The sequence below is a fragment of the Pempheris klunzingeri genome, chromosome 24, assembly GCF_042242105.1.
Source record: "Pempheris klunzingeri isolate RE-2024b chromosome 24, fPemKlu1.hap1, whole genome shotgun sequence".
Lineage (NCBI taxonomy): Eukaryota > Metazoa > Chordata > Actinopteri > Acropomatiformes > Pempheridae > Pempheris > Pempheris klunzingeri.
In genome coordinates this window covers 11937477-11954181 of record NC_092035.1, presented here as the reverse complement: position 1 = coordinate 11954181, position 16705 = coordinate 11937477, and the positions used below count along the sequence as shown (strand labels likewise).

At 46.4% G+C, this 16705-nt stretch overlaps 38 non-coding genes across 38 annotated transcripts; all 38 read right to left on the bottom strand.

Moving 5' to 3' along the window:
- Positions 1 to 68: 68 nt before the first annotated feature.
- On the bottom strand, positions 69 to 187 carry LOC139224085 (5S ribosomal RNA). The gene has a single exon (XR_011586177.1). It is a non-coding gene; the product is annotated as a 5S ribosomal RNA (ribosomal RNA).
- A 472-nt stretch (positions 188 to 659) lies between these two features.
- Positions 660 to 778, bottom strand: LOC139224563 (5S ribosomal RNA). The gene has a single exon (XR_011586600.1). It is a non-coding gene; the product is annotated as a 5S ribosomal RNA (ribosomal RNA).
- Positions 779 to 933: 155 nt separating this feature from the next.
- On the bottom strand, positions 934 to 1052 carry LOC139224420 (5S ribosomal RNA). The gene has a single exon (XR_011586467.1). It is a non-coding gene; the product is annotated as a 5S ribosomal RNA (ribosomal RNA).
- A 155-nt stretch (positions 1053 to 1207) lies between these two features.
- On the bottom strand, positions 1208 to 1326 carry LOC139224408 (5S ribosomal RNA). Its single transcript, XR_011586456.1, has one exon. It is a non-coding gene; the product is annotated as a 5S ribosomal RNA (ribosomal RNA).
- Positions 1327 to 1799: 473 nt separating this feature from the next.
- Positions 1800 to 1918, bottom strand: LOC139224396 (5S ribosomal RNA). Its single transcript, XR_011586445.1, has one exon. It is a non-coding gene; the product is annotated as a 5S ribosomal RNA (ribosomal RNA).
- Positions 1919 to 2390: 472 nt separating this feature from the next.
- Positions 2391 to 2509, bottom strand: LOC139224084 (5S ribosomal RNA). Its single transcript, XR_011586176.1, has one exon. It is a non-coding gene; the product is annotated as a 5S ribosomal RNA (ribosomal RNA).
- Positions 2510 to 2981: 472 nt separating this feature from the next.
- On the bottom strand, positions 2982 to 3100 carry LOC139224591 (5S ribosomal RNA). Its single transcript, XR_011586627.1, has one exon. It is a non-coding gene; the product is annotated as a 5S ribosomal RNA (ribosomal RNA).
- A 155-nt stretch (positions 3101 to 3255) lies between these two features.
- Positions 3256 to 3374, bottom strand: LOC139224384 (5S ribosomal RNA). Its single transcript, XR_011586433.1, has one exon. It is a non-coding gene; the product is annotated as a 5S ribosomal RNA (ribosomal RNA).
- Positions 3375 to 3529: 155 nt separating this feature from the next.
- Positions 3530 to 3648, bottom strand: LOC139224371 (5S ribosomal RNA). Its single transcript, XR_011586422.1, has one exon. It is a non-coding gene; the product is annotated as a 5S ribosomal RNA (ribosomal RNA).
- Positions 3649 to 4121: 473 nt separating this feature from the next.
- On the bottom strand, positions 4122 to 4240 carry LOC139224359 (5S ribosomal RNA). Its single transcript, XR_011586411.1, has one exon. It is a non-coding gene; the product is annotated as a 5S ribosomal RNA (ribosomal RNA).
- A 473-nt stretch (positions 4241 to 4713) lies between these two features.
- LOC139224601 (5S ribosomal RNA) lies at positions 4714 to 4832 on the bottom strand. Its single transcript, XR_011586636.1, has one exon. It is a non-coding gene; the product is annotated as a 5S ribosomal RNA (ribosomal RNA).
- A 155-nt stretch (positions 4833 to 4987) lies between these two features.
- Positions 4988 to 5106, bottom strand: LOC139224595 (5S ribosomal RNA). Its single transcript, XR_011586630.1, has one exon. It is a non-coding gene; the product is annotated as a 5S ribosomal RNA (ribosomal RNA).
- Positions 5107 to 5579: 473 nt separating this feature from the next.
- Positions 5580 to 5698, bottom strand: LOC139224347 (5S ribosomal RNA). Its single transcript, XR_011586400.1, has one exon. It is a non-coding gene; the product is annotated as a 5S ribosomal RNA (ribosomal RNA).
- A 472-nt stretch (positions 5699 to 6170) lies between these two features.
- Positions 6171 to 6289, bottom strand: LOC139224551 (5S ribosomal RNA). The gene has a single exon (XR_011586589.1). It is a non-coding gene; the product is annotated as a 5S ribosomal RNA (ribosomal RNA).
- A 155-nt stretch (positions 6290 to 6444) lies between these two features.
- Positions 6445 to 6563, bottom strand: LOC139224336 (5S ribosomal RNA). Its single transcript, XR_011586389.1, has one exon. It is a non-coding gene; the product is annotated as a 5S ribosomal RNA (ribosomal RNA).
- Positions 6564 to 6718: 155 nt separating this feature from the next.
- On the bottom strand, positions 6719 to 6837 carry LOC139224324 (5S ribosomal RNA). The gene has a single exon (XR_011586378.1). It is a non-coding gene; the product is annotated as a 5S ribosomal RNA (ribosomal RNA).
- Positions 6838 to 7310: 473 nt separating this feature from the next.
- Positions 7311 to 7429, bottom strand: LOC139224312 (5S ribosomal RNA). Its single transcript, XR_011586367.1, has one exon. It is a non-coding gene; the product is annotated as a 5S ribosomal RNA (ribosomal RNA).
- A 473-nt stretch (positions 7430 to 7902) lies between these two features.
- On the bottom strand, positions 7903 to 8021 carry LOC139224539 (5S ribosomal RNA). Its single transcript, XR_011586578.1, has one exon. It is a non-coding gene; the product is annotated as a 5S ribosomal RNA (ribosomal RNA).
- Positions 8022 to 8176: 155 nt separating this feature from the next.
- LOC139224594 (5S ribosomal RNA) lies at positions 8177 to 8295 on the bottom strand. Its single transcript, XR_011586629.1, has one exon. It is a non-coding gene; the product is annotated as a 5S ribosomal RNA (ribosomal RNA).
- Positions 8296 to 8768: 473 nt separating this feature from the next.
- Positions 8769 to 8887, bottom strand: LOC139224300 (5S ribosomal RNA). The gene has a single exon (XR_011586356.1). It is a non-coding gene; the product is annotated as a 5S ribosomal RNA (ribosomal RNA).
- A 473-nt stretch (positions 8888 to 9360) lies between these two features.
- Positions 9361 to 9479, bottom strand: LOC139224526 (5S ribosomal RNA). The gene has a single exon (XR_011586567.1). It is a non-coding gene; the product is annotated as a 5S ribosomal RNA (ribosomal RNA).
- A 155-nt stretch (positions 9480 to 9634) lies between these two features.
- LOC139224289 (5S ribosomal RNA) lies at positions 9635 to 9753 on the bottom strand. Its single transcript, XR_011586345.1, has one exon. It is a non-coding gene; the product is annotated as a 5S ribosomal RNA (ribosomal RNA).
- A 155-nt stretch (positions 9754 to 9908) lies between these two features.
- Positions 9909 to 10027, bottom strand: LOC139224277 (5S ribosomal RNA). Its single transcript, XR_011586334.1, has one exon. It is a non-coding gene; the product is annotated as a 5S ribosomal RNA (ribosomal RNA).
- A 473-nt stretch (positions 10028 to 10500) lies between these two features.
- On the bottom strand, positions 10501 to 10619 carry LOC139224125 (5S ribosomal RNA). Its single transcript, XR_011586214.1, has one exon. It is a non-coding gene; the product is annotated as a 5S ribosomal RNA (ribosomal RNA).
- A 473-nt stretch (positions 10620 to 11092) lies between these two features.
- LOC139224602 (5S ribosomal RNA) lies at positions 11093 to 11211 on the bottom strand. The gene has a single exon (XR_011586637.1). It is a non-coding gene; the product is annotated as a 5S ribosomal RNA (ribosomal RNA).
- A 155-nt stretch (positions 11212 to 11366) lies between these two features.
- Positions 11367 to 11485, bottom strand: LOC139224390 (5S ribosomal RNA). Its single transcript, XR_011586439.1, has one exon. It is a non-coding gene; the product is annotated as a 5S ribosomal RNA (ribosomal RNA).
- A 472-nt stretch (positions 11486 to 11957) lies between these two features.
- Positions 11958 to 12076, bottom strand: LOC139224264 (5S ribosomal RNA). The gene has a single exon (XR_011586322.1). It is a non-coding gene; the product is annotated as a 5S ribosomal RNA (ribosomal RNA).
- A 155-nt stretch (positions 12077 to 12231) lies between these two features.
- LOC139224253 (5S ribosomal RNA) lies at positions 12232 to 12350 on the bottom strand. The gene has a single exon (XR_011586311.1). It is a non-coding gene; the product is annotated as a 5S ribosomal RNA (ribosomal RNA).
- A 169-nt stretch (positions 12351 to 12519) lies between these two features.
- LOC139224241 (5S ribosomal RNA) lies at positions 12520 to 12638 on the bottom strand. The gene has a single exon (XR_011586300.1). It is a non-coding gene; the product is annotated as a 5S ribosomal RNA (ribosomal RNA).
- A 472-nt stretch (positions 12639 to 13110) lies between these two features.
- Positions 13111 to 13229, bottom strand: LOC139224230 (5S ribosomal RNA). Its single transcript, XR_011586289.1, has one exon. It is a non-coding gene; the product is annotated as a 5S ribosomal RNA (ribosomal RNA).
- Positions 13230 to 13384: 155 nt separating this feature from the next.
- Positions 13385 to 13503, bottom strand: LOC139224218 (5S ribosomal RNA). Its single transcript, XR_011586278.1, has one exon. It is a non-coding gene; the product is annotated as a 5S ribosomal RNA (ribosomal RNA).
- A 473-nt stretch (positions 13504 to 13976) lies between these two features.
- LOC139224206 (5S ribosomal RNA) lies at positions 13977 to 14095 on the bottom strand. The gene has a single exon (XR_011586267.1). It is a non-coding gene; the product is annotated as a 5S ribosomal RNA (ribosomal RNA).
- Positions 14096 to 14567: 472 nt separating this feature from the next.
- LOC139224515 (5S ribosomal RNA) lies at positions 14568 to 14686 on the bottom strand. Its single transcript, XR_011586556.1, has one exon. It is a non-coding gene; the product is annotated as a 5S ribosomal RNA (ribosomal RNA).
- Positions 14687 to 14841: 155 nt separating this feature from the next.
- LOC139224194 (5S ribosomal RNA) lies at positions 14842 to 14960 on the bottom strand. The gene has a single exon (XR_011586256.1). It is a non-coding gene; the product is annotated as a 5S ribosomal RNA (ribosomal RNA).
- Positions 14961 to 15433: 473 nt separating this feature from the next.
- Positions 15434 to 15552, bottom strand: LOC139224183 (5S ribosomal RNA). Its single transcript, XR_011586245.1, has one exon. It is a non-coding gene; the product is annotated as a 5S ribosomal RNA (ribosomal RNA).
- A 155-nt stretch (positions 15553 to 15707) lies between these two features.
- Positions 15708 to 15826, bottom strand: LOC139224271 (5S ribosomal RNA). The gene has a single exon (XR_011586328.1). It is a non-coding gene; the product is annotated as a 5S ribosomal RNA (ribosomal RNA).
- Positions 15827 to 16298: 472 nt separating this feature from the next.
- LOC139224502 (5S ribosomal RNA) lies at positions 16299 to 16417 on the bottom strand. The gene has a single exon (XR_011586544.1). It is a non-coding gene; the product is annotated as a 5S ribosomal RNA (ribosomal RNA).
- Positions 16418 to 16572: 155 nt separating this feature from the next.
- LOC139224140 (5S ribosomal RNA) lies at positions 16573 to 16691 on the bottom strand. The gene has a single exon (XR_011586228.1). It is a non-coding gene; the product is annotated as a 5S ribosomal RNA (ribosomal RNA).
- Positions 16692 to 16705: the final 14 nt, after the last annotated feature.

Genomic DNA, 16705 nt, shown 5'->3' with positions numbered 1-16705 from the left:
CCATGAAAAACTTTTGTTGTGAAGTCCAGAGACAGCGCCCTCTGCTGTCTGCAAAAGAGAAGAGAAAAAGCTTACAGCACCTGGTATTCCCAGGCGGTCTCCCATCCAAGTACTAACGAGGCCCGACCCTGCTTGGCTTCCGAGATCGGACGAGATCGGGCTTGTTCAGGGTGGTATGGCCGTAAGCGAGAGTGTCCCTCACAAAGAGGCTTTTTATAGATGCTGACCTGTAGTTTGGTCCAGCACTCTTCAGTAATAGGTCTTTTGTTAAAGTTGCTAAATTGGTCCTGTTACAGTGAGAAGGCTGGGGCTGTTATTTTGAGAGTGTAGGAGAAAACAAGGATATAGTTAAAACAACAAATGTGTTCCCCAAAAAGGAGGAGAGTGTGGTTACTTTTGTTTAACGTTTGACTGATAAGGGCACCAAATGTGTCAGTTTCTCATTGATACTGACTGAAAAGGCCTGTTTGTCGTTTGCCATAGTTGGAGGTTGAGTGTGTGTAATGTTAGCTTCATGTGCTTTGTATGTCAGTGTAGTCCAGCAGAGAACAGCATAGGCTTGTCAGTAATGGATGCAAACACTGAATAGGACCATGAAAAACTTTTGTTGTGAAGTCCAGAGACAGCGCCCTCTGCTGTCTGCAAAAGAGAAGAGAAAAAGCTTACAGCACCTGGTATTCCCAGGCGGTCTCCCATCCAAGTACTAACCAGGCCCGACCCTGCTTGGCTTCCGAGATCAGACGAGATCGGGCTTGTTCAGGGTGGTATGGCCGTAAGCGAGAGTGTCACTTACAAAGAGGCTTTTTATAGATGCTGACCTGTAGAAAAAGCAGTGAATGAACTTCACCAAAACAGGAGTTCAAAGGTCAAACGTCTTGTCCGTCTCCTGTGAAGCAGCAGCACCTTCTGCTGTCTGCAAAAGAGATGAGAAAAAGCTTACAGCACCTGGTATTCCCAGGCGGTCTCCCATCCAAGTACTAACCAGGCCCGACCCTGCTTGGCTTCCGAGATCGGACGAGATCGGGCTTGTTCAGGGTGGTATGGCCGTAAGCGAGAGTGTCACTCACAAAGAGGCTTTTTATAGATGCTGACCTGTAGAAAAAGCAGTGAATGAACTTCACCAAAACAGGAGTTCAAAGGTCAAACGTCTTGTCCGTCTCCTGTGAAGCAGCAGCACCTTCTGCTGTCTGCAAAAGAGATGAGAAAAAGCTTACAGCACCTGGTATTCCCAGGCGGTCTCCCATCCAAGTACTAACCAGGCCCGACCCTGCTTGGCTTCCGAGATCGGACGAGATCGGGCTTGTTCAGGGTGGTATGGCCGTAAGCGAGAGTGTCCCTCACAAAGAGGCTTTTTATAGATGCTGACCTGTAGTTTGGTCCAGCACTCTTCAGTAATAGGTCTTTTGTTAAAGTTGCTAAATTGGTCCCTTTTACAGTGAGGAGGCTGGGGCTGTTATTTTGAGAGTGTAGGAGAAAACAAGGATATAGTTAAAACAACAAATGTGTTCCCCAAAAAGGAGGAGAGTGTGGTTACTTTTGTTTAACGTTTGACTGATAAGGGCACCAAATGTGTCAGTTTCTCATTGATACTGACTGAAAAGGCCTGTTTGTCGTTTGGCATAGTTGGAGGTTGAGTGTGTGTAATGTTAGCTTCATGTGCTTTGTATGTCAGTGTAGTCCAGCAGAGAACAGCATAGGCTTGTCAGTAATGGATGCAAACACTGAATAGGACCATGAAAAACTTTTGTTGTGAAGTCCAGAGACAGCGCCCTCTGCTGTCTGCAAAAGAGAAGAGAAAAAGCTTACAGCACCTGGTATTCCCAGGCGGTCTCCCATCCAAGTACTAACCAGGCCCGACCCTGCTTGGCTTCCGAGATCGGACGAGATCGGGCTTGTTCAGGGTGGTATGGCCGTAAGCGAGAGTGTCCCTCACAAAGAGGCTTTTTATAGATGCTGACCTGTAGTTTGGTCCAGCACTCTTCAGTAATAGGTCTTTTGTTAAAGTTGCTAAATTGGTCCTGTTACAGTGAGAAGGCTAGGGCTGTTATTTTGAGAGTGTAGGAGAAAACAAGGATATAGTTAAAACAACAAATGTGTTCCCCAAAAAGGAGGAGAGTGTGGTTACTTTTGTTTAACGTTTGACTGATAAGGGCACCAAATGTGTCAGTTTCTCATTGATACTGACTGAAAAGGCCTGTTTGTCGTTTGGCATAGTTGGAGGTTGAGTGTGTGTAATGTTAGCTTCATGTGCTTTGTATGTCAGTGTAGTCCAGCAGAGAACAGCATAGGCTTGTCAGTAATGGATGCAAACACTGAATAGGACCATGAAAAACTTTTGTTGTGAAGTCCAGAGACAGCGCCCTCTGCTGTCTGCAAAAGAGAAGAGAAAAAGCTTACAGCACCTGGTATTCCCAGGCGGTCTCCCATCCAAGTACTAACGAGGCCCGACCCTGCTTGGCTTCCGAGATCGGACGAGATCGGGCTTGTTCAGGGTGGTATGGCCGTAAGCGAGAGTGTCCCTCACAAAGAGGCTTTTTATAGATGCTGACCTGTAGTTTGGTCCAGCACTCTTCAGTAATAGGTCTTTTGTTAAAGTTGCTAAATTGGTCCTGTTACAGTGAGAAGGCTGGGGCTGTTATTTTGAGAGTGTAGGAGAAAACAAGGATATAGTTAAAACAACAAATGTGTTCCCCAAAAAGGAGGAGAGTGTGGTTACTTTTGTTTAACGTTTGACTGATAAGGGCACCAAATGTGTCAGTTTCTCATTGATACTGACTGAAAAGGCCTGTTTGTCGTTTGCCATAGTTGGAGGTTGAGTGTGTGTAATGTTAGCTTCATGTGCTTTGTATGTCAGTGTAGTCCAGCAGAGAACAGCATAGGCTTGTCAGTAATGGATGCAAACACTGAATAGGACCATGAAAAACTTTTGTTGTGAAGTCCAGAGACAGCGCCCTCTGCTGTCTGCAAAAGAGAAGAGAAAGAACTTACAGCACCTGGTATTCCCAGGCGGTCTCCCATCCAAGTACTAACCAGGCCCGACCCTGCTTGGCTTCCGAGATCAGACGAGATCGGGCTTGTTCAGGGTGGTATGGCCGTAAGCGAGAGTGTCACTTACAAAGAGGCTTTTTATAGATGCTGACCTGTAGAAAAAGCAGTGAATGAACTTCACCAAAACAGGAGTTCAAAGGTCAAACGTCTTGTCCGTCTCCTGTGAAGCAGCAGCACCTTCTGCTGTCTGCAAAAGAGATGAGAAAAAGCTTACAGCACCTGGTATTCCCAGGCGGTCTCCCATCCAAGTACTAACCAGGCCCGACCCTGCTTGGCTTCCGAGATCGGACGAGATCGGGCTTGTTCAGGGTGGTATGGCCGTAAGCGAGAGTGTCACTCACAAAGAGGCTTTTTATAGATGCTGACCTGTAGAAAAAGCAGTGAATGAACTTCACCAAAACAGGAGTTCAAAGGTCAAACGTCTTGTCCGTCTCCTGTGAAGCAGCAGCACCTTCTGCTGTCTGCAAAAGAGATGAGAAAAAGCTTACAGCACCTGGTATTCCCAGGCGGTCTCCCATCCAAGTACTAACCAGGCCCGACCCTGCTTGGCTTCCGAGATCGGACGAGATCGGGCTTGTTCAGGGTGGTATGGCCGTAAGCGAGAGTGTCACTCACAAAGAGGCTTTTTATAGATGCTGACCTGTAGTTTGGTCCAGCACTCTTCAGTAATAGGTCTTTTGTTAAAGTTGCTAAATTGGTCCCTTTTATAGTGAGGAGGCTGGGGCTGTTATTTTGAGAGTGTAGGAGAAAACAAGGATATAGTTAAAACAACAAATGTGTTCCCCAAAAAGGAGGAGAGTGTGGTTACTTTTGTTTAACGTTTGACTGATAAGGGCACCAAATGTGTCAGTTTCTCATTGATACTGACTGAAAAGGCCTGTTTGTCGTTTGGCATAGTTGGAGGTTGAGTGTGTGTAATGTTAGCTTCATGTGCTTTGTATGTCAGTGTAGTCCAGCAGAGAACAGCATAGGCTTGTCAGTAATGGATGCAAACACTGAATAGGACCATGAAAAACTTTTGTTGTGAAGTCCAGAGACAGCGCCCTCTGCTGTCTGCAAAAGAGAAGAGAAAAAGCTTACAGCACCTGGTATTCCCAGGCGGTCTCCCATCCAAGTACTAACCAGGCCCGACCCTGCTTGGCTTCCGAGATCGGACGAGATCGGGCTTGTTCAGGGTGGTATGGCCGTAAGCGAGAGTGTCCCTCACAAAGAGGCTTTTTATAGATGCTGACCTGTAGTTTGGTCCAGCACTCTTCAGTAATAGGTCTTTTGTTAAAGTTGCTAAATTGGTCCCTTTTACAGTGAGGAGGCTGGGGCTGTTATTTTGAGAGTGTAGGAGAAAACAAGGATATAGTTAAAACAACAAATGTGTTCCCCAAAAAGGAGGAGAGTGTGGTTACTTTTGTTTAACGTTTGACTGATAAGGGCACCAAATGTGTCAGTTTCTCATTGATACTGACTGAAAAGGCCTGTTTGTCGTTTGGCATAGTTGGAGGTTGAGTGTGTGTAATGTTAGCTTCATGTGCTTTGTATGTCAGTGTAGTCCAGCAGAGAACAGCATAGGCTTGTCAGTAATGGATGCAAGCACTGAATAGGACCATGAAAAACTTTTGTTGTGAAGTCCAGAGACAGCGCCCTCTGCTGTCTGCAAAAGAGAAGAGAAAAAGCTTACAGCACCTGGTATTCCCAGGCGGTCTCCCATCCAAGTACTAACCAGGCCCGACCCTGCTTGGCTTCCGAGATCAGACGAGATCAGGCTTGTTCAGGGTGGTATGGCCGTAAGCGAGAGTGTCACTTACAAAGAGGCTTTTTATAGATGCTGACCTGTAGAAAAAGCAGTGAATGAACTTCACCAAAACAGGAGTTCAAAGGTCAAACGTCTTGTCCGTCTCCTGTGAAGCAGCAGCACCTTCTGCTGTCTGCAAAAGAGATGAGAAAAAGCTTACAGCACCTGGTATTCCCAGGCGGTCTCCCATCCAAGTACTAACCAGGCCCGACCCAGCTTGGCTTCCGAGATCGGACGAGATCGGGCTTGTTCAGGGTGGTATGGCCGTAAGCGAGAGTGTCACTCACAAAGAGGCTTTTTATAGATGCTGACCTGTAGTTTGGTCCAGCACTCTTCAGTAATAGGTCTTTTGTTAAAGTTGCTAAATTGGTCCCTTTTACAGTGAGGAGGCTGGGGCTGTTATTTTGAGAGTGTAGGAGAAAACAAGGATAAAGTTAAAACAACAAATGTGTTCCCCAAAAAGGAGGAGAGTGTGGTTACTTTTGTTTAACGTTTGACTGATAAGGGCACCAAATGTGTCAGTTTCTCATTGATACTGACTGAAAAGGCCTGTTTGTCGTTTGGCATAGTTGGAGGTTGAGTGTGTGTAATGTTAGCTTCATGTGCTTTGTATGTCAGTGTAGTCCAGCAGAGAACAGCATAGGCTTGTCAGTAATGGATGCAAACACTGAATAGGACCATGAAAAACTTTTGTTGTGAAGTCCAGAGACAGCGCCCTCTGCTGTCTGCAAAAGAGAAGAGAAAAAGCTTACAGCACCTGGTATTCCCAGGCGGTCTCCCATCCAAGTACTAACCAGGCCCGACCCTGCTTGGCTTCCGAGATCGGACGAGATCGGGCTTGTTCAGGGTGGTATGGCCGTAAGCGAGAGTGTCCCTCACAAAGAGGCTTTTTATAGATGCTGACCTGTAGTTTGGTCCAGCACTCTTCAGTAATAGGTCTTTTGTTAAAGTTGCTAAATTGGTCCTGTTACAGTGAGAAGGCTGGGGCTGTTATTTTGAGAGTGTAGGAGAAAACAAGGATATAGTTAAAACAACAAATGTGTTCCCCAAAAAGGAGGAGAGTGTGGTTACTTTTGTTTAACGTTTGACTGATAAGGGCACCAAATGTGTCAGTTTCTCATTGATACTGACTGAAAAGGCCTGTTTGTCGTTTGCCATAGTTGGAGGTTGAGTGTGTGTAATGTTAGCTTCATGTGCTTTGTATGTCAGTGTAGTCCAGCAGAGAACAGCATAGGCTTGTCAGTAATGGATGCAAACACTGAATAGGACCATGAAAAACTTTTGTTGTGAAGTCCAGAGACAGCGCCCTCTGCTGTCTGCAAAAGAGAAGAGAAAAAGCTTACAGCACCTGGTATTCCCAGGCGGTCTCCCATCCAAGTACTAACCAGGCCCGACCCTGCTTGGCTTCCGAGATCAGACGAGATCGGGCTTGTTCAGGGTGGTATGGCCGTAAGCGAGAGTGTCACTTACAAAGAGGCTTTTTATAGATGCTGACCTGTAGAAAAAGCAGTGAATGAACTTCACCAAAACAGGAGTTCAAAGGTCAAACGTCTTGTCCGTCTCCTGTGAAGCAGCAGCACCTTCTGCTGTCTGCAAAAGAGATGAGAAAAAGCTTACAGCACCTGGTATTCCCAGGCGGTCTCCCATCCAAGTACTAACCAGGCCCGACCCTGCTTGGCTTCCGAGATCGGACGAGATCGGGCTTGTTCAGGGTGGTATGGCCGTAAGCGAGAGTGTCACTCACAAAGAGGCTTTTTATAGATGCTGACCTGTAGAAAAAGCAGTGAATGAACTTCACCAAAACAGGAGTTCAAAGGTCAAACGTCTTGTCCGTCTCCTGTGAAGCAGCAGCACCTTCTGCTGTCTGCAAAAGAGATGAGAAAAAGCTTACAGCACCTGGTATTCCCAGGCGGTCTCCCATCCAAGTACTAACCAGGCCCGACCCTGCTTGGCTTCCGAGATCGGACGAGATCGGGCTTGTTCAGGGTGGTATGGCCGTAAGCGAGAGTGTCACTCACAAAGAGGCTTTTTATAGATGCTGACCTGTAGTTTGGTCCAGCACTCTTCAGTAATAGGTCTTTTGTTAAAGTTGCTAAATTGGTCCCTTTTATAGTGAGGAGGCTGGGGCTGTTATTTTGAGAGTGTAGGAGAAAACAAGGATATAGTTAAAACAACAAATGTGTTCCCCAAAAAGGAGGAGAGTGTGGTTACTTTTGTTTAACGTTTGACTGATAAGGGCACCAAATGTGTCAGTTTCTCATTGATACTGACTGAAAAGGCCTGTTTGTCGTTTGGCATAGTTGGAGGTTGAGTGTGTGTAATGTTAGCTTCATGTGCTTTGTATGTCAGTGTAGTCCAGCAGAGAACAGCATAGGCTTGTCAGTAATGGATGCAAACACTGAATAGGACCATGAAAAACTTTTGTTGTGAAGTCCAGAGACAGCGCCCTCTGCTGTCTGCAAAAGAGAAGAGAAAAAGCTTACAGCACCTGGTATTCCCAGGCGGTCTCCCATCCAAGTACTAACCAGGCCCGACCCTGCTTGGCTTCCGAGATCGGACGAGATCGGGCTTGTTCAGGGTGGTATGGCCGTAAGCGAGAGTGTCCCTCACAAAGAGGCTTTTTATAGATGCTGACCTGTAGTTTGGTCCAGCACTCTTCAGTAATAGGTCTTTTGTTAAAGTTGCTAAATTGGTCCCTTTTACAGTGAGGAGGCTGGGGCTGTTATTTTGAGAGTGTAGGAGAAAACAAGGATATAGTTAAAACAACAAATGTGTTCCCCAAAAAGGAGGAGAGTGTGGTTACTTTTGTTTAACGTTTGACTGATAAGGGCACCAAATGTGTCAGTTTCTCATTGATACTGACTGAAAAGGCCTGTTTGTCATTTGGCATAGTTGGAGGTTGAGTGTGTGTAATGTTAGCTTCATGTGCTTTGTATGTCAGTGTAGTCCAGCAGAGAACAGCATAGGCTTGTCAGTAATGGATGCAAGCACTGAATAGGACCATGAAAAACTTTTGTTGTGAAGTCCAGAGACAGCGCCCTCTGCTGTCTGCAAAAGAGAAGAGAAAAAGCTTACAGCACCTGGTATTCCCAGGCGGTCTCCCATCCAAGTACTAACCAGGCCCGACCCTGCTTGGCTTCCGAGATCAGACGAGATCGGGCTTGTTCAGGGTGGTATGGCCGTAAGCGAGAGTGTCACTTACAAAGAGGCTTTTTATAGATGCTGACCTGTAGAAAAAGCAGTGAATGAACTTCACCAAAACAGGAGTTCAAAGGTCAAACGTCTTGTCCGTCTCCTGTGAAGCAGCAGCACCTTCTGCTGTCTGCAAAAGAGATGAGAAAAAGCTTACAGCACCTGGTATTCCCAGGCGGTCTCCCATCCAAGTACTAACCAGGCCCGACCCAGCTTGGCTTCCGAGATCGGACGAGATCGGGCTTGTTCAGGGTGGTATGGCCGTAAGCGAGAGTGTCACTCACAAAGAGGCTTTTTATAGATGCTGACCTGTAGTTTGGTCCAGCACTCTTCAGTAATAGGTTTTTTGTTAAAGTTGCTAAATTGGTCCCTTTTACAGTGAGGAGGCTGGGGCTGTTATTTTGAGAGTGTAGGAGAAAACAAGGATAAAGTTAAAACAACAAATGTGTTCCCCAAAAAGGAGGAGAGTGTGGTTACTTTTGTTTAACGTTTGACTGATAAGGGCACCAAATGTGTCAGTTTCTCATTGATACTGACTGAAAAGGCCTGTTTGTCGTTTGGCATAGTTGGAGGTTGAGTGTGTGTAATGTTAGCTTCATGTGCTTTGTATGTCAGTGTAGTCCAGCAGAGAACAGCATAGGCTTGTCAGTAATGGATGCAAACACTGAATAGGACCATGAAAAACTTTTGTTGTGAAGTCCAGAGACAGCGCCCTCTGCTGTCTGCAAAAGAGAAGAGAAAAAGCTTACAGCACCTGGTATTCCCAGGCGGTCTCCCATCCAAGTACTAACCAGGCCCGACCCTGCTTGGCTTCCGAGATCGGACGAGATCGGGCTTGTTCAGGGTGGTATGGCCGTAAGCGAGAGTGTCACTCACAAAGAGGCTTTTTATAGATGCTGACCTGTAGTTTGGTCCAGCACTCTTCAGTAATAGGTCTTTTGTTAAAGTTGCTAAATTGGTCCCTTTTACAGTGAGGAGGCTGGGGCTGTTATTTTGAGAGTGTAGGAGAAAACAAGGATATAGTTAAAACAACAAATGTGTTCCCCAAAAAGGAGGAGAGTGTGGTTACTTTTGTTTAACGTTTGACTGATAAGGGCACCAAATGTGTCAGTTTCTCATTGATACTGACTGAAAAGGCCTGTTTGTCGTTTGCCATAGTTGGAGGTTGAGTGTGTGTAATGTTAGCTTCATGTGCTTTGTATGTCAGTGTAGTCCAGCAGAGAACAGCATAGGCTTGTCAGTAATGGATGCAAACACTGAATAGGACCATGAAAAACTTTTGTTGTGAAGTCCAGAGACAGCGCCCTCTGCTGTCTGCAAAAGAGAAGAGAAAAAGCTTACAGCACCTGGTATTCCCAGGCGGTCTCCCATCCAAGTACTAACCAGGCCCGACCCTGCTTGGCTTCCGAGATCAGACGAGATCGGGCTTGTTCAGGGTGGTATGGCCGTAAGCGAGAGTGTCACTTACAAAGAGGCTTTTTATAGATGCTGACCTGTAGAAAAAGCAGTGAATGAACTTCACCAAAACAGGAGTTCAAAGGTCAAACGTCTTGTCCGTCTCCTGTGAAGCAGCAGCACCTTCTGCTGTCTGCAAAAGAGATGAGAAAAAGCTTACAGCACCTGGTATTCCCAGGCGGTCTCCCATCCAAGTACTAACCAGGCCCGACCCTGCTTGGCTTCCGAGATCGGACGAGATCGGGCTTGTTCAGGGTGGTATGGCCGTAAGCGAGAGTGTCACTCACAAAGAGGCTTTTTATAGATGCTGACCTGTAGAAAAAGCAGTGAATGAACTTCACCAAAACAGGAGTTCAAAGGTCAAACGTCTTGTCCGTCTCCTGTGAAGCAGCAGCACCTTCTGCTGTCTGCAAAAGAGATGAGAAAAAGCTTACAGCACCTGGTATTCCCAGGCGGTCTCCCATCCAAGTACTAACCAGGCCCGACCCTGCTTGGCTTCCGAGATCGGACGAGATCGGGCTTGTTCAGGGTGGTATGGCCGTAAGCGAGAGTGTCACTCACAAAGAGGCTTTTTATAGATGCTGACCTGTAGTTTGGTCCAGCACTCTTCAGTAATAGGTCTTTTGTTAAAGTTGCTAAATTGGTCCCTTTTATAGTGAGGAGGCTGGGGCTGTTATTTTGAGAGTGTAGGAGAAAACAAGGATATAGTTAAAACAACAAATGTGTTCCCCAAAAAGGAGGAGAGTGTGGTTACTTTTGTTTAACGTTTGACTGATAAGGGCACCAAATGTGTCAGTTTCTCATTGATACTGACTGAAAAGGCCTGTTTGTCGTTTGGCATAGTTGGAGGTTGAGTGTGTGTAATGTTAGCTTCATGTGCTTTGTATGTCAGTGTAGTCCAGCAGAGAACAGCATAGGCTTGTCAGTAATGGATGCAAACACTGAATAGGACCATGAAAAACTTTTGTTGTGAAGTCCAGAGACAGCGCCCTCTGCTGTCTGCAAAAGAGAAGAGAAAAAGCTTACAGCACCTGGTATTCCCAGGCGGTCTCCCATCCAAGTACTAACCAGGCCCGACACTGCTTGGCTTCCGAGATCGGACGAGATCTGGCTTGTTCAGGGTGGTATGGCCGTAAGCGAGAGTGTCCCTCACAAAGAGGCTTTTTATAGATGCTGACCTGTAGTTTGGTCCAGCACTCTTCAGTAATAGGTCTTTTGTTAAAGTTGCTAAATTGGTCCCTTTTACAGTGAGGAGGCTGGGGCTGTTATTTTGAGAGTGTAGGAGAAAACAAGGATATAGTTAAAACAACAAATGTGTTCCCCAAAAAGGAGGAGAGTGTGGTTACTTTTGTTTAACGTTTGACTGATAAGGGCACCAAATGTGTCAGTTTCTCATTGATACTGACTGAAAAGGCCTGTTTGTCGTTTGGCATAGTTGGAGGTTGAGTGTGTGTAATGTTAGCTTCATGTGCTTTGTATGTCAGTGTAGTCCAGCAGAGAACAGCATAGGCTTGTCAGTAATGGATGCAAACACTGAATAGGACCATGAAAAACTTTTGTTGTGAAGTCCAGAGACAGCGCCCTCTGCTGTCTGCAAAAGAGAAGAGAAAAAGCTTACAGCACCTGGTATTCCCAGGCGGTCTCCCATCCAAGTACTAACCAGGCCCGACCCTGCTTGGCTTCCAAGATCGGACGAGATCGGGCTTGTTCAGGGTGGTATGGCCGTAAGCGAGAGTGTCACTCACAAAGAGGCTTTTTATAGATGCTGACCTGTAGAAAAAGCAGTGAATGAACTTCACCAAAACAGGAGTTCAAAGGTCAAACGTCTTGTCCGTCTCCTGTGAAGCAGCAGCACCTTCTGCTGTCTGCAAAAGAGAAGAGAAAAAGCTTACAGCACCTGGTATTCCCAGGCGGTCTCCCATCCAAGTACTAACCAGGCCCTACCCTGCTTGGCTTCCGAGATCGGACGAGATCGGGCTTGTTCAGGGTGGTATGGCCGTAAGCGAGAGTGTCCCTCACAAAGAGGCTTTTTATAGATGCTGACCTGTAGTTTGGTCCAGCACTCTTCAGTAATAGGTCTTTTGTTAAAGTTGCTAAATTGGTCCTGTTACAGTGAGAAGGCTGGGGCTGTTATTTTGAGAGTGTAGGAGAAAACAAGGATATAGTTAAAACAACAAATGTGTTCCCCAAAAAGGAGGAGAGTGTGGTTACTTTTGTTTAACGTTTGACTGATAAGGGCACCAAATGTGTCAGTTTCTCATTGATACTGACTGAAAAGGCCTGTTTGTCGTTTGCCATAGTTGGAGGTTGAGTGTGTGTAATGTTAGCTTCATGTGCTTTGTATGTCAGTGTAGTCCAGCAGAGAACAGCATAGGCTTGTCAGTAATGGATGCAAACACTGAATAGGACCATGAAAAACTTTTGTTGTGAAGTCCAGAGACAGCGCCCTCTGCTGTCTGCAAAAGAGAAGAGAAAAAGCTTACAGCACCTGGTATTCCCAGGCGGTCTCCCATCCAAGTACTAACCAGGCCCGACCCTGCTTGGCTTCCGAGATCGGACGAGATCGGGCTTGTTCAGGGTGGTATGGCCGTAAGCGAGAGTGTCACTTACAAAGAGGCTTTTTATAGATGCTGACCTGTAGAAAAAGCAGTGAATGAACTTCACCAAAACAGGAGTTCAAAGGTCAAACGTCTTGTCCGTCTCCTGTGAAGCAGCAGCACCTTCTGCTGTCTGCAAAAGAGATGAGAAAAAGCTTACAGCACCTGGTATTCCCAGGCGGTCTCCCATCCAAGTACTAACCAGGCCCGACCCTGCTTGGCTTCCGAGATCGGACGAGATCGGGCTTGTTCAGGGTGGTATGGCCGTAAGCGAGAGTGTCCCTCACAAAGAGGCTTTTTATAGATGCTGACCTGTAGTTTGGTCCAGCACTCTTCAGTAATAGGTCTTTTGTTAAAGTTGCTAAATTGGTCCTGTTACAGTGAGAAGGCTGGGGCTGTTATTTTGAGAGTGTAGGAGAAAACAAGGATATAGTTAAAACAAGCTTACAGCACCTGGTATTCCCAGGCGGTCTCCCATCCAAGTACTAACCAGGCCCGACCCTGCTTGGCTTCCGAGATCGGACGAGATCGGGCTTGTTCAGGGTGGTATGGCCGTAAGCGAGAGTGTCCCTCACAAAGAGGCTTTTTATAGATGCTGACCTGTAGTTTGGTCCAGCACTCTTCAGTAATAGGTCTTTTGTTAAAGTTGCTAAATTGGTCCTGTTACAGTGAGAAGGCTGGGGCTGTTATTTTGAGAGTGTAGGAGAAAACAAGGATATAGTTAAAACAACAAATGTGTTCCCCAAAAAGGAGGAGAGTGTGGTTACTTTTGTTTAACGTTTGACTGATAAGGGCACCAAATGTGTCAGTTTCTCATTGATACTGACTGAAAAGGCCTGTTTGTCGTTTGCCATAGTTGGAGGTTGAGTGTGTGTAATGTTAGCTTCATGTGCTTTGTATGTCAGTGTAGTCCAGCAGAGAACAGCATAGGCTTGTCAGTAATGGATGCAAACACTGAATAGGACCATGAAAAACTTTTGTTGTGAAGTCCAGAGACAGCGCCCTCTGCTGTCTGCAAAAGAGAAGAGAAAAAGCTTACAGCACCTGGTATTCCCAGGCGGTCTCCCATCCAAGTACTAACCAGGCCCGACCCTGCTTGGCTTCCGAGATCGGACGAGATCGGGCTTGTTCAGGGTGGTATGGCCGTAAGCGAGAGTGTCACTTACAAAGAGGCTTTTTATAGATGCTGACCTGTAGAAAAAGCAGTGAATGAACTTCACCAAAACAGGAGTTCAAAGGTCAAACGTCTTGTCCGTCTCCTGTGAAGCAGCAGCACCTTCTGCTGTCTGCAAAAGAGATGAGAAAAAGCTTACAGCACCTGGTATTCCCAGGCGGTCTCCCATCCAAGTACTAACCAGGCCCGACCCTGCTTGGCTTCCGAGATCGGACGAGATCGGGCTTGTTCAGGGTGGTATGGCCGTAAGCGAGAGTGTCCCTCACAAAGAGGCTTTTTATAGATGCTGACCTGTAGTTTGGTCCAGCACTCTTCAGTAATAGGTCTTTTGTTAAAGTTGCTAAATTGGTCCCTTTTACAGTGAGGAGGCTGGGGCTGTTATTTTGAGAGTGTAGGAGAAAACAAGGATATAGTTAAAACAACAAATGTGTTCCCCAAAAAGGAGGAGAGTGTGGTTACTTTTGTTTAACGTTTGACTGATAAGGGCACCAAATGTGTCAGTTTCTCATTGATACTGACTGAAAAGGCCTGTTTGTCGTTTGGCATAGTTGGAGGTTGAGTGTGTGTAATGTTAGCTTCATGTGCTTTGTATGTCAGTGTAGTCCAGCAGAGAACAGCATAGGCTTGTCAGTAATGGATGCAAACACTGAATAGGACCATGAAAAACTTTCGTTGTGAAGTCCAGAGACAGCGCCCTCTGCTGTCTGCAAAAGAGAAGAGAAAAAGCTTACAGCACCTGGTATTCCCAGGCGGTCTCCCATCCAAGTACTAACCAGGCCCGACCCTGCTTGGCTTCCGAGATCGGACGAGATCGGGCTTGTTCAGGGTGGTATGGCCGTAAGCGAGAGTGTCCCTCACAAAGAGGCTTTTTATAGATGCTGACCTGTAGTTTGGTCCAGCACTCTTCAGTAATAGGTCTTTTGTTAAAGTTGCTAAATTGGTCCTGTTACAGTGAGAAGGCTGGGGCTGTTATTTTGAGAGTGTAGGAGAAAACAAGGATATAGTTAAAACAACAAATGTGTTCCCCAAAAAGGAGGAGAGTGTGGTTACTTTTGTTTAACGTTTGACTGATAAGGGCACCAAATGTGTCAGTTTCTCATTGATACTGACTGAAAAGGCCTGTTTGTCGTTTGCCATAGTTGGAGGTTGAGTGTGTGTAATGTTAGCTTCATGTGCTTTGTATGTCAGTGTAGTCCAGCAGAGAACAGCATAGGCTTGTCAGTAATGGATGCAAACACTGAATAGGACCATGAAAAACTTTTGTTGTGAAGTCCAGAGACAGCGCCCTCTGCTGTCTGCAAAAGAGAAGAGAAAAAGCTTACAGCACCTGGTATTCCCAGGCGGTCTCCCATCCAAGTACTAACCAGGCCCGACCCTGCTTGGCTTCCGAGATCAGACGAGATCGGGCTTGTTCAGGGTGGTATGGCCGTAAGCGAGAGTGTCACTTACAAAGAGGCTTTTTATAGATGCTGACCTGTAGAAAAAGCAGTGAATGAACTTCACCAAAACAGGAGTTCAAAGGTCAAACGTCTTGTCCGTCTCCTGTGAAGCAGCAGCACCTTCTGCTGTCTGCAAAAGAGATGAGAAAAAGCTTACAGCACCTGGTATTCCCAGGCGGTCTCCCATCCAAGTACTAACCAGGCCCGACCCTGCTTGGCTTCCGAGATCGGACGAGATCGGGCTTGTTCAGGGTGGTATGGCCGTAAGCGAGAGTGTCACTCACAAAGAGGCTTTTTATAGATGCTGACCTGTAGTTTGGTCCAGCACTCTTCAGTAATAGGTCTTTTGTTAAAGTTGCTAAATTGGTCCCTTTTACAGTGAGGAGGCTGGGGCTGTTATTTTGAGAGTGTAGGAGAAAACAAGGATATAGTTAAAACAACAAATGTGTTCCCCAAAAAGGAGGAGAGTGTGGTTACTTTTGTTTAACGTTTGACTGATAAGGGCACCAAATGTGTCAGTTTCTCATTGATACTGACTGAAAAGGCCTGTTTGTCGTTTGGCATAGTTGGAGGTTGAGTGTGTGTAATGTTAGCTTCATGTGCTTTGTATGTCAGTGTAGTCCAGCAGAGAACAGCATAGGCTTGTCAGTAATGGATGCAAACACTGAATAGGACCATGAAAAACTTTTGTTGTGAAGTCCAGAGACAGCGCCCTCTGCTGTCTGCAAAAGACAAGAGAAAAAGCTTACAGCACCTGGTATTCCCAGGCGGTCTCCCATCCAAGTACTAACCAGGCCCGACCCTGCTTGGCTTCCGAGATCGGACGAGATCGGGCTTGTTCAGGGTGGTATGGCCGTAAGCGAGAGTGTCACTCACAAAGAGGCTTTTTATAGATGCTGACCTGTAGAAAAAGCAGTGAATGAACTTCACCAAAACAGGAGTTCAAAGGTCAAACGTCTTGTCCGTCTCCTGTGAAGCAGCAGCACCTTCTGCTGTCTGCAAAAGAGAAGAGAAAAAGCTTACAGCACCTGGTATTCCCAGGCGGTCTCCCATCCAAGTACTAACCAGGCCCTACCCTGCTTGGCTTCCGAGATCGGACGAGATCGGGCTTGTTCAGGGTGGTATGGCCGTAAGCGAGAGTGTCCCTCACAAAGAGGCTTTTTATAGATGCTGACCTGTAGTTTGGTCCAGCACTCTTCAGTAATAGGTCTTTTGTTAAAGTTGCTAAATTTGTCCTGTTACAGTGAGAAGGCTGGGGCTGTTATTTTGAGAGTGTAGGAGAAAACAAGGATATAGTTAAAACAACAAATGTGTTCCCCAAAAAGGAGGAGAGTGTGGTTACTTTTGTTTAACGTTTGACTGATAAGGGCACCAAATGTGTCAGTTTCTCATTGATACTGACTGAAAAGGCCTGTTTGTCGTTTGCCATAGTTGGAGGTTGAGTGTGTGTAATGTTAGCTTCATGTGCTTTGTATGTCAGTGTAGTCCAGCAGAGAACAGCATAGGCTTGTCAGTAATGGATGCAAACACTGAATAGGACCATGAAAAACTTTTGTTGTGAAGTCCAGAGACAGCGCCCTCTGCTGTCTGCAAAAGAGAAGAGAAAAAGCTTACAGCACCTGGTATTCCCAGGCGGTCTCCCATCCAAGTACTAACCAGGCCCGACCCTGCTTGGCTTCCGAGATCAGACGAGATCGGGCTTGTTCAGGGTGGTATGGCCGTAAGCGAGAGTGTCACTTACAAAGAGGCTTTTTATAGATGCTGACCTGTAGAAAAAGCAGTGAATGAACTTCACCAAAACAGGAGTTCAAAGGTCAAACGTCTTGTCCGTCTCCTGTGAAGCAGCAGCACCTTCTGCTGTCTGCAAAAGAGATGAGAAAAAGCTTACAGCACCTGGTATTCCCAGGCGGTCTCCCATCCAAGTACTAACCAGGCCCGACCCTGCTTGGCTTCCGAGATCGGACGAGATCGGGCTTGTTCAGGGTGGTATGGCCGTAAGCGAGAGTGTCCCTCA